Below are 12464 nucleotides of genomic sequence, written 5' to 3'. Positions count from 1 at the left end.
CAAAAGAGCTGATTTGCTTAAATATATCAAAATGCATAAAGCCCAGATCATCTTTTTACAGGAAACCCATCTATTAAAAAAGATCTACAAAAATACTCATTCAATGGCTATACCATTCTGGCTGATTCATGTTTTAAGACTAAGAGAAGGGGCACTCTTATTCTATGGAAACAACGTATACTATGCCAAGAATTATAGATACAATTTTAGATAAAGATGGGATGCTAAGAATGGTTATTTTGGAAATCAGTAGGAAGTATTGTACTTTGATTAATAAATACTGGATACCAGGACTGAGTACTAAATATGTTGACAAATATCTGGACCTGATTTCTTTAAATGCAAAAGTGGAAATTATAGCAACAAGTGATTTTAACTGCCTATTATCAGGCAATGATACTTCTAAAAATGGTAAAATAAAACTAACATCTCAAGCCAAGAAGTTAAATGACTTTACAAACCAGATGAACCTTAAAGATATACATGGTCTAAGACAACATTATTCCTTATTCTATACTCACTATTCATATTGGTTTGGTACACAAACAAACATTGATAAAGTCTTTGTATCAAATAATATATACTCTAAAATAAGTGACGTCTCTATAATGACTTGTCCACTTTCGGACCATAATGCTATAGACTTTACATTAACTATGCATACAGATGATTTAAGATTTCTACAGAGAATTCCTGCTTACATAGCTAAGTTAAAAGACTTTAGGGAATGGATAATGAAAGAAATAGACATGTTTATGGAAACAAATGATAATGGTGAAGTGACTGATACTATACTATGGGACACATTTAAAGTGTATATATATATATATATATATATATATATATATATATATATATATGTATATGTATATATATGGTAGAATAAAATCTTGGTACCTTAAAAAAGGAGAGAGTGGGACAAAGAACTTTTAGACTTACAAAAAAATAGGCAAGATAAAAATGGGTGCAAAACCAAATAACAAGAGTAGCACACAATGAAATTACTAAGTTAAAATCAAAAATACTTAGAAGTTCTGAATCATAAGGTAGCCATAAACCTGTAAAAATTGAAATTATAATCTTATGCTATAAATCCCAAATATCTACATAAAATAGCGGTAAGACCCCCCCAATAAATAAATAAACAATCAAAATCTTATTAATGAGATTAAATATAAAAGTGATGGTTCAGTTAAGAGTACATCTAACTTAATGGGTATATTGGACGTGTTCAACAACTACTATAAAGATATAAATAATGACACACCACTTTTGGAGACAGATCATGTAATAAATACTTTTATTAAAGAAAATATAACTACCAAGGTGTCACTGCAACAAAATAGCATATTAAATAGACAAATAACACTAACAGAATTGAAAGAGCAAATAAAAAAAAATAAAAAATAATAAAGCTCCAGGACTGGATGGAATAATTCCTGAACTATATTAGATTTTTCCTGAATATATAATAATGAAAATGATGAATGCCTTTACTATGGTTAAGCAAAAATGTATAACAACCCCATTGTGGAAATGCTCAATTATCTCCCCCATATGATCTCCCTAAAACAAGGTAAGAACCCCAAATCTTGTGATTCATATAGGCCAATTTCATTACTAAACACTGATTACAAAATTTTCATGACAATATTAGCTAATAGGATAAAGAAAATATTACCTAATTTAATACATAATGATCAGACAGTTTTCATTCTTCATAGAAAAATGCAAGATAATATTATTAAATTGCTATCATTAATAGACATAGCATGCAAATACAAAGAGCAACTAACTATTATCAGCCTAGACATAGAAAAGGCATTTGATTCTATTAGCTAGTCTTATATACACAAAATTCTGACTGGTTTTGAATTCTCCTCAGATTTTGTCAACTTATTAATGAAAATTTATAGTGGGGCACAAACTTATGTGAAAATCGGATCATGTCTATCCTCACCACTAGAAATCCTCAAGTGAACTAGACAAGGTTGTCCTTTGTCACCATTATTGTTTGCTCTTTCAATAGAACCTTTTGCTACATATTTCAGAAACAAGGGAAATATAAAAGGCTTTCAAATTAATAAGGACTATTGTCCTAAGATACAATTATTTGCTGATGATATGCTGTTAACGTTGGGTGATATTGATGGTTATTTGCATGATGTTATAAATACCTTAATCAAGTTTGAAAGCATTTCAGGACTTACATTTAATAATAATAAATCCAAAACATTGCTAATTAACAAAAAGATCAACAAAAACCTAAGAGAGAATAGCCTGTTTAATTGGGAGAATGATGTATTTACAATATTTGGGTGTCAGTATAAAGTGTACATGGAAAGAGCATGTTAAACTAAGCTACAATAATTTAATAACCATCATTAGTGAACTAATCAGAAGATGGAATAAACTGTTCTTCACAATGGAGGATAGGCTCTATTTAATTAAAATGATAATTTTACCTAAAAGTTTGTTTTATATACAGTCATTGATACGACTCCCTCCCAAAAACATATTTAAAAAATTAGATTCTATGCTACTTAAATTTTTATGGTTCCCCTTAAAACCTAGGCTTGCATATAAATGGCACATTAGAGCTTGGAACAGTAATGGGATAACATTCCCTATAGATCTTTATTCCAGATCAGTTGTAGTTAATGTAATATTACATTGGATCACACCTACCTATATATCTGGCTGGAAAACAATACGTAAGATTCATATAACTGATGTCAGAACTATAGAAAATCAATTTAAGGAACAATATGGAATAAATAGAGTTCATTGGCTTTTATGTGAATTTTGTTTATTTGATAAGAAGTTTGATCATTTTTCTTATGGCATTAATCAAATATTTAATAACTTTAAAAATATAATTGATTGTAATTACAACATTAAACAATTTTTATTTCTTATATTCCCTATAGCATACTCCCCTGATTGCCTAGATTCTTTCAACATCAATGTGATGCAAAAATGAAAGGAAAATAACTTGATATTCTGGCATCAATTTATTGAAAATAAGAGTACTAAACCACTAAACTCTCTTTTATTTAGTTTTGATAATAGTAAAGACGGTTGTTTATACACTCATTATGGCAGTTTATAGAAAACAAAATGAGAGTATCAGTCAGCCTAGAGACTGAATCTATACCTAGTTTGATTCAGCTTTTTTTAGGTGTCTTGAAAAGACAGATAATCAAAAATTAAGTATATCACCTATCTATAAGATACTAAGGGAAGACACTTTGCAGTTTGACTCAGATTTCTGGAATTACTATGTAAAAATTAATGGAGAACAAATATCTGATGAATCCAAAAAATGTTATTGAATTCTATGTATAGTACCTCTTCTTCATTATATTGGATATTGTATACATGGAAATTTATGAATAGGAGTTTCTATACTCCCAATAAAAGAAATCTTATACTCAAAAACAGTGAAAGTAAATGTTGGAAATGTGATGAATTACTAGAGGCCCACTGGGTTCACATGTTCATTGAATGTAGAAATGTTGTTCAATACTGGAAAGACTTCAGATATTTTGTAAATGCTTTATGGTCTGATAACTGTCATATTTCTAACTCACTAATCCTATTCAATGTTCCTATACCTAATGTAATACCTAAATCTCAGATTCAGTTACTCTGGTCAATTCTTGCAATTGCCAGAAAAGTTATTACTTTGAATTGGAAAAGTAAACAAGATTTGATGTTTAAAGATTTTATTAATTTAGCAAAAGTTGTTTGTAAAAAAGAACTGCAAACCATTTGTTATAGCTCTCGTAACATTAGTCACAAAAAATAGCATGGCAAAAATTGGGAAACCTTTTGAACAAATACTGGTAACTTCTTATGGATAAAATGATTGTTTATCATGGATGAATGTTGTTGTTTGTCTTTCGGCTTTTCCCAGTTAGGGGTTGCCACAGTGGAACTCCGGTCCGCTAATGATTGGCAGTAGATTTTCACGAACGCTGAGGTGCCAGCTCAACGTCCAACCTTCAATGAAGGCACACCCTTACGCATGCCTTTTGAATGGCACCTAACCACGGGGAGGACATGCAGACTCCACACAGAAGGTACTCCCCGCACTCTAGCCAAGAATCGAATGGGACAACCTCTTGCTGTGAGGCAACAACGCTACCACTGCACCACCATGGCAGTCTGTTTATCATGGATGAATGTAAATATTGTAAATAGTTTGTTATTGTTTCATTGTATTTGTTATATGTACATTTGCATATGTTTATAATGAAAACAAAATACAAATGTTTTTGAAAAAAAGAAAGAGACATGTTTTTGCAAATAACTGTTATTGGCACCCATAGGAAAGGGGTTTATCACCTATAAACATGCAACAGACAAGCACGTGTTGTCTAGTCATGTAAATGCTAAATGGTAATCTAATAGCACTCAACATATATTAAGTGAGAAATGACAAAACAGGCTGGATGAGATGTTATGATTTCAAGTCTTCCATTAGTAATTTGCAAATATCCCAGACATCTTTATACTGGGCATTCTCACATGGAATTAAAGGGAACAGTAACGTGAAAGCAATTCAACAGCACCAACGCACTAACAGAGGCCCTATCACATTTTCTGAAGGTCTGGCAGCATGATATACAGGAAAACACATTTCTGGAAGCACTCATTTGCTATTAATCAGTAAAGTGTAATAAAAACAATTGCAGTAATAAAGAAATATCCAGATGAAGACATGCAATACAGAACATAATTATTTTGGAAATAAGTAATGCCTGTGAGCAATGAATAACATAATAAACATTTGTATTATGTCATTTTCAAACACCTGCCAGGACCAATATTAGATAGATGCATATCAATCATGGATACCACAGAAGTACGCATATTGTTTATGTCATGAAAAACACCCTTGAAGGGCTTACAGCACCTTCTTTCCATAATGGGTATGGAACCTACCTTCTAGGACATTAGCCTGAAAAAGATGCCCTCTGACTGTGCCATAACTATTGTCTTTGTTTGAGCCACTGTAGTCTGACACAGTTGTCTGACAGATGTTACCAGATTCAAAGCCCTGTCTGTGATACTAGGTTCCCTACAGACCTTTACATTGATTGCATGTGCCACAGCAGACAGCAAAGGAGACTGTCACAAAAAACTGAAATCAATATGTGCAATAAGAAAGGCGTTATGAATATAATATGAAGAATCAGATTTAGTCTGAATGCTGAAAAGGAGCTAGACATGTTACTGTCCACACAAGAGTGAGCAGTACAATATCAATGCTTCTTTGACAAAGAAGCTGTTTCCATCATGTAGTACACAGACTGTCCCAGAATTGAACCACAGTCTATCTGTGTAGGTGTGCTATACAAGCCAGTACTCAACACATATGGCATAACAGCAGTCACAGCACAGCATGCCCCAAATAACTATTTCACTGCTGTACAATCACAACCTGTAATGATATATCATTGTCCAGCATAAAAATGGATAAGAATAACTAGATATAATGGTGTTTGTGTAACGTAGTTACATTCATATAATGTTGCCCTTTCAGGCCTTGATCAGCAATCTATGTGACTCTACTGACTAATGACATGTGGAAGAACCACAAGTGCCACAGTGGAAGTCTTAACACAGGTGTATGTGACGTAAACAATTGCTTTGAGATAAAAGGGGTGGGGAGGCCTCTCCCACTATAAATGTACACATTATAACTATGGTGGACACCATTCATGCATTACAGTATAAGGACACACAATGCTAATGGTTACTGAATGTGGATGTTGAATGCCTGAGCATTTGACAACAGAAAATAGTGATATTGTAGGGAATGACTGGTTACATATGAAAAGATCAAACGGCTGAAATATTGAAGACCATATGGACGAGACCATATGATCGATATTTCAGATCAATCTTTTCAAACTGTAAAAAAAAAAAAAACAAAAAAAGAAATACCCCCATACCCTCCTACTTAAATATACCAACTCTGAAATCGCACTACTCTGACAATACAGAGTGGAATGTGAAGTTTTCCTATTCCCTGCTGTAGCGTGATCTTGGAGTTGGTATATTTAAGTAGGGGCTATGGGGGGTGCAGGGGGACTTGCCCCCTGCAGTAACATCTTCTTGTATTTATTTTATTTATTTATTTTTTACAATTTGAAAAGATTGATCAGAAATATTAATCATATGGTCTCGACCACATTGTCTTTGATATTTCAGCCGTTCGATATTTTCAAATGTAACCGAATGACTGCCCCACAGTAGAAGTGTCACCACAATTGTGAGACATGTCAGGTAGTGAAGGCATTACATCATGTTATTGTTGCAAGCGATATGTGTGCCTGTAATTGCTAGATTAAGGCAACAAAATACAGAATGTCATCTCATTCTCTCATGCCAGAGGATAATGCTTACTACGCACGGTGGATATAAAAAGTGTAGACATCCCTGTTAAAATGCCAGGTTTTTGTGATATAAAAAATGAGACCACAATAAATCATTTCAAACATTTCCCACCTTTAATGTGACCTATAACCTGTACAGTTCAATTGAAAAACAAACAAATCTGTTAGAGGAAAAAATATAAAAAATAAAAAATGTACAATAAACTGGTTGTATAAGTGTGCACATCCTTAAACTAATACTTTGTTGAAGCAGCTTTTGATTTAATTACAGCATTCAGTCTTCTTGGGTACATACCTGCCATCAATTAAAGAGACTCTGATTAACCTCAAATAAAGTTCAGCTGCCTAGTAGGATTTTCCTGACATTTACTCAGTTGCCTGCTACAGCAAATGTCATGGTTCACAGAGAGCTTATAAAGCATCAAAGGGATCTCATTGTTGAAAGGTATCAGACAGGAGAAGGGTACAAGCAAATTTCCACAGCATTGGCTATACCATGGAAAACAGTGAAGACAGTCATCAAAAAGTGGAGAAAATATGGGACAACAAGCTGTAATTAAATCAAAAGATGCTTCAACAAATTATTAGTTTAAGGGTGTGCAAACTTATGCAACCAGCTTATTGTACGCTTTTTATTTTTTATATTTTTTCCCCTAACAGATTTGTTTGCTTTTCAATTGAATTGTACAGGTTATAGGTCACATTAAAGGTGGGAAAAGTTTTAAAATGATTTACTGTGGTCTCATTTTTTTATATCACAAACACCTAGCAGTTTAACAGGTGTGTGTAAACTTTTATATATAAACTGTATGTAATTACATCTCATCATAACTCTGAATAAGTTTAACTTATTATAACTTTGCATTGCTTTGTGAGAAATTATCATAGCTTTTTATGAGTAATCAACAGCTACACATGTACACAGCAGATGTGTTTGACAACAGTGTTAGTGACATATACAGCCACAATAAGACTAGCACAATGTAGCCTGAGCAGTAATGGCTGGATTTAAACTAACTACCTAAGATCACAAGCTACAAATTAGTGCCTGAATCACAAGCACCACATGATATGTTGTAGTATAACTGGGATTGTGCACAGTTAAATGGACAACATCATCACTGTTTTTACGGGATGCTTATGTTACAAAGTGGTTGAAGGGCACAATAGCACTTTACAGCTACACATCATATATATATATATATATATATATATATATTTGAAGGGTATGCAGGTGAAAGACACACACACACACACACACACACACACACACACACACACACACACACACACACACACACACACACACACACACACACTCACACACACACACACACACACACACACACACACCTGGCTTCAAACATTCTAGATATGTGCTTACACAATGTACAAAGCACAATATCAAAGTCACACACCAAAGGAAAATTCACACTACAACTGGTAGATACTGCAGTTATGGTAGTATTATGTCATCAGTGTGTGGCCAAAAGGTTATTTTCCATGGGGATGCTCGGATTTGCTACTGTGCCACTGTAAATTTATCTTATAAGTAGAGAGGTACAAAAGGTGATTAGGAGGTGGCCAATGTTTTATGACAGTAATACCAGTCACAATATTTAAGCAGGAATGGACGTGAACCACATACATATCCAGATATATAATCTATACAGCACATTATCAGCAGCCATCATGACAGGAGAACACTGAGTACAACTGAGGCATACAGCATCTATGAAGGGATGACAGCAGTGTATTGCCAAGGAGATGTGTGTGGTAAAATGACTTGTGCAGCCATATGTGGTTGTAAATGTTGCCACTGGAAATGTATATAAACCAATCCTGAATTCATTTAAGTCACCCACTCAGTTGTAGAGGTTAATTACTGCTGCATTTGAACCTCCCACCTACCTATCTATTTACACGTTCTAGAGAATGGTATAAGAAATGCAAGCACCACAGTAAAAGTCAGATATTTAAAGTGTAAAAGTGCACTTTAGAAAGAATGACATCATCATAGTATTGCACCAGAGTTGTAGCCGGATAATTTAATTTTATAGTCCTGTAGTGTTATTGCTTCCCCAGCCCACTTGACAAATGAAAATTTGACATGTTAACCCCCAGTACTTAAATGTTTGCATCACTTTCCCTGTAAAACCATTAAATATATATTTTATCAATTTGTATTAACTCTAATTGCTGGCCATAGTATGGCCTAAAAAGCCATGGTTTCTTTAAGTAGTCTAGCAAATTGTACTAAGTAAAGTACGAAGAGTATGCCTATCTGTACCCTTGTGGTGCAAAGAAGATGTAATTGTGAAAGGTGGGATAAGGGGATAGTGGAGTTATCTAACAGTTTAAAATGTTTCACCAGAGTAGAAGTTGACTGACCACAACTGTGTTGGATGACATGTTTACCTGACTGTAAACTCCCACCTCTTCATACATACCCACACATAACACTCAAGTTACCCAGCATGAGTATTGTACCACCCACCTATCTAACTGCATAGTCTACAGAGCACAGTATTAGCTGCAGGTGCCATAAGATAAATCTGACTTGTGAGGGAAGCGAGTGCACTTTTGGCAGGATAACCTCATTAATTTATTGCAGAGAGGATGTTTCTGTAAAATGTAGGAACAAGGGAGCTGTGTGAAAAGATACATGTAGTCTCCTCAAGGAAGTGGATACAGCAACAAGCATTACACACACACACACACACACACACACACACACACACACACACACACACACACACACACACACACACACACACACACACACTTTCCATGTTGAACATCAAACCGTCTGTTAATCTACACACTCAATCTGGGGAGCACATCATTAGCTTTAAGTGCCACAGCTGAAGTCTTGGTCTTAAGGGGAGAGAGTGCACTTTTGATCAGATGACCTCATCAGTGTGTTGCAGAGAAGACTCTTCTGTAAAAAGTGGGATATTAAATGCATTCTCCTCAAAGGAAGTAGATATAGCACCAAGTGTTGGTCACAAGCACACAAATTTCCCATGTTGAGTATCGAACATCTTACTTTCTATTTAGACAATCTAGAGAGCAGCATATTACTTGCAAGCACCACAAGAAAAATCTGATTCTTAACAGGAGAGAATGCAATTCTGATAGGATGACCTCATCAGTGTGTTGCAATGAATAAGTTTCTGTAAAAAGTGGCATAAGAAAGCTGTGTGCAAAGTTAAATGTATTTCCTCACAGTAAGTGGATATATCACCAAGTGTTATGCACACAAATTTCCCATGTCATACATCCAATTTCTTCTCTAACTATTTACATAATCCAGAGAGCACAATATTATTCACAAGTGCCACAGGAAAAGTCTGATTTTAATGATGTGAAAAAGCTCATTTGAACTTAATGAAAACCCACTGCTTGGAATAGATGGTAATGTCCATCACAGGTTGTGGACCAATTTTCTCACCCAGTATTCTGTTAGAGTTGTCTGCAGGGAATTTTTAAAGTCTACCAACTCATTACACTCCCAAAACTATTTTCCCATTTGCCTCTTTCTTCCCCATCATACCACCATTTGCATTTTACCTGAGGAAAATTCATTGGGGTTTACTTGGGGAGAAAAATACCTATATAAACACTTCCAAGCAAATATTCCAAATCTTCTAGACTTTGTGAGATACTTGGGAGCCACACATATATCCCTCCATTGTTTCTTTGTGAATTGCTTATCCAGTCTCTCTTCCCAATCCTGTCTAACCTCCTCTAATTGATTACTATAATTATCATGCAATATTTTATATGCCTTGCTATTTATCCCCTTTTTAACAACAGCTTCTGTTCTAGGTTCTACTAAACACTCTACCACTGCTGGTCTTTCACTTAGGATCCCCCTATTTCTTTCTCTTTACCTGATAATCTGATATCAATCCTTGATAGGGAAGGCAATACTGAGATTGCACTCCAAGATAATTCTTGGCAACTTTCCATTCTGTTACCTTTTTCTTTCTAATTATTTGCTCCCAATACCTTGGTTCCTTTGACAGTTTTCTCCAGTAAATTCTAATCCCATCTTACCTATTCTTTGTACCCCTAACTGCAGTCATCTCTACTGGCAAAATCTCCTTTAGCAATCCTGACAGTTGGATTAGTTCATGGAATACTTTCTGCTACTTTATGAATATAATATACTGTATGGTTATTGTTATTCTCTTTAAGGATCTGCATCCAAAATTCCAGTCACTCCTTATTTCTTGAGCTTCCATTCTATTTCATCTTTATCCCTTTCCAATTTTTGTTATAGCTTTCTGCTTGCTTTTGTATAAGAGCTTTAACTGAGTTACTCTGAAATACCCCTTCAAATCGGGTAATTCCAATCCACCTTGTTCTACTGGAAGGATCAACTTATACCACTTGACTCTTGCCCGCTTCCCCTCCCAGATAAAATTCCTCAGCTGTTTATTAATTGCTATCCACAACTTCTCCTCTGGTTGATAAAAGTATACCCGACCTGTGTATAAAACTAAGGGAACTAAAAATGTTTTCAATGTTTGTATCTTGCTATCCATATCCATAAAATAATGCTTCCAGTTTCTCAGTTTTTGTTTTATGTTTTGTTTAGGCTCTTCACACATATTCTTAGCTGTGAAAACAGAATCCTTTTTAATCCATACTCCAAGTGCTTCATTTTATAATGTCCTCATAAATATGGATATTGCTGAACCAATTTGTATGTGGGTACATAACATGCAGTTATTGCTTTTGTTTTAGCTTCATTATTTTGTATCCTGAAAATACTTGAAACTGTAAGCCAGGAAACAAAAGTAAATGCAACTCTAGCCAGTAGGACTTGAAACTGTCTCAGAATGTTCCATGACAGTGAAATGTCCTCTTCTGATTTTGTAAGGTGTAAAATAGTATCATCTGCAAATAAAACCAATTTGTCTTAACTACTATACCAATTATATACTTGAATTTCTGAGTACCTTATTTTCTTTGTGAATGGTTCTAAATATAATACAAATAACAAAGGGGAAAGAGGACACCCCTGCCTGGTTTCTCTGCTTGAACAGAACTTATCAGAGAGGATCCCCCACACTTTAATTTTTGCCTCCAAGCCTGCATATCTCTTCCTAATCAACCTTATAATTTTATCAGGGAATTCATATGCTTCCATTGCCCTACTCATAAAATCCCAGCTTACTCTGTCAAATGCTTTCTCTGCATCAAGCCCCACCAACAACAGTGATATTTTCTTACATTCTGCTTCCCTCTGGATCATCATTGTTCTTTTAATGTTGTCAAATGTTTGCATCTCCTCCACAAAACCACATTGGTCCATATCTATTAATTTTGGCAACACCTTTGACATTTTTTTATCCATTATCAACTGAATCAAAATCGACCTCTATGAAGGTGGAGCTTATGGGTCTTTACCATCTTTAGGTATTACAGTCACCATCTCTTTCTTCCAGGATTCTGGGGCTTCTCCTACTTTTAAAATATTGTTAAACAAAACCTTGAAGATCTTTATCACTTTCTTCCCTACAGGCTTCCAAACTTCCACTGAAATACCATCTGTTCCTGGGTACTTTCATGTAGATTGGTTATACATCACCATTTTACCTTATCTCCTTCTCTCCTGTTAGTAATTGAGCCTCCTCTACCTCTAACCTTGGCATATTTAATTCTTCCATAAACATTTTCATCTGTACTTTTTCTTGATTTATACAGATTTTAATAAAATTTCTAAAATATTTCTAATGCCTCTTCAGGATCTCTGGTTATTTTTCTTGTTATAGACCCCCAAAGCTTGGCAACAACCCTTTCCACTTTCTGTTTACTGAGGCATTGCGCTAAAACTTTTTGTGCTATGGAGTTATTATCAAAAAACAGTTGCATAACATCAGTCTTTCTAAACTCATGCATATTACTGACGTAGTCCCTTATTTTCTCTTTAGCACTCTGCAATTGTGCATCTCCTTTTTCTGTAAGATTCCCCATATTCTGCAATAGTTTAATCTTTGTCAGTTCCTCTGAATAATTCTTGTTACATCTTAACCATATCTCTAT

Source organism: Protopterus annectens, chromosome 3.part1, assembly GCF_019279795.1.
Source record: "Protopterus annectens isolate FY-2018-M chromosome 3.part1, PAN1.0, whole genome shotgun sequence".
Taxonomy (NCBI): domain Eukaryota; kingdom Metazoa; phylum Chordata; order Ceratodontiformes; family Protopteridae; genus Protopterus; species Protopterus annectens.
The sequence above is the reverse complement of the archived record's forward strand: the minus strand, read 5'-3'. Positions refer to the sequence as shown.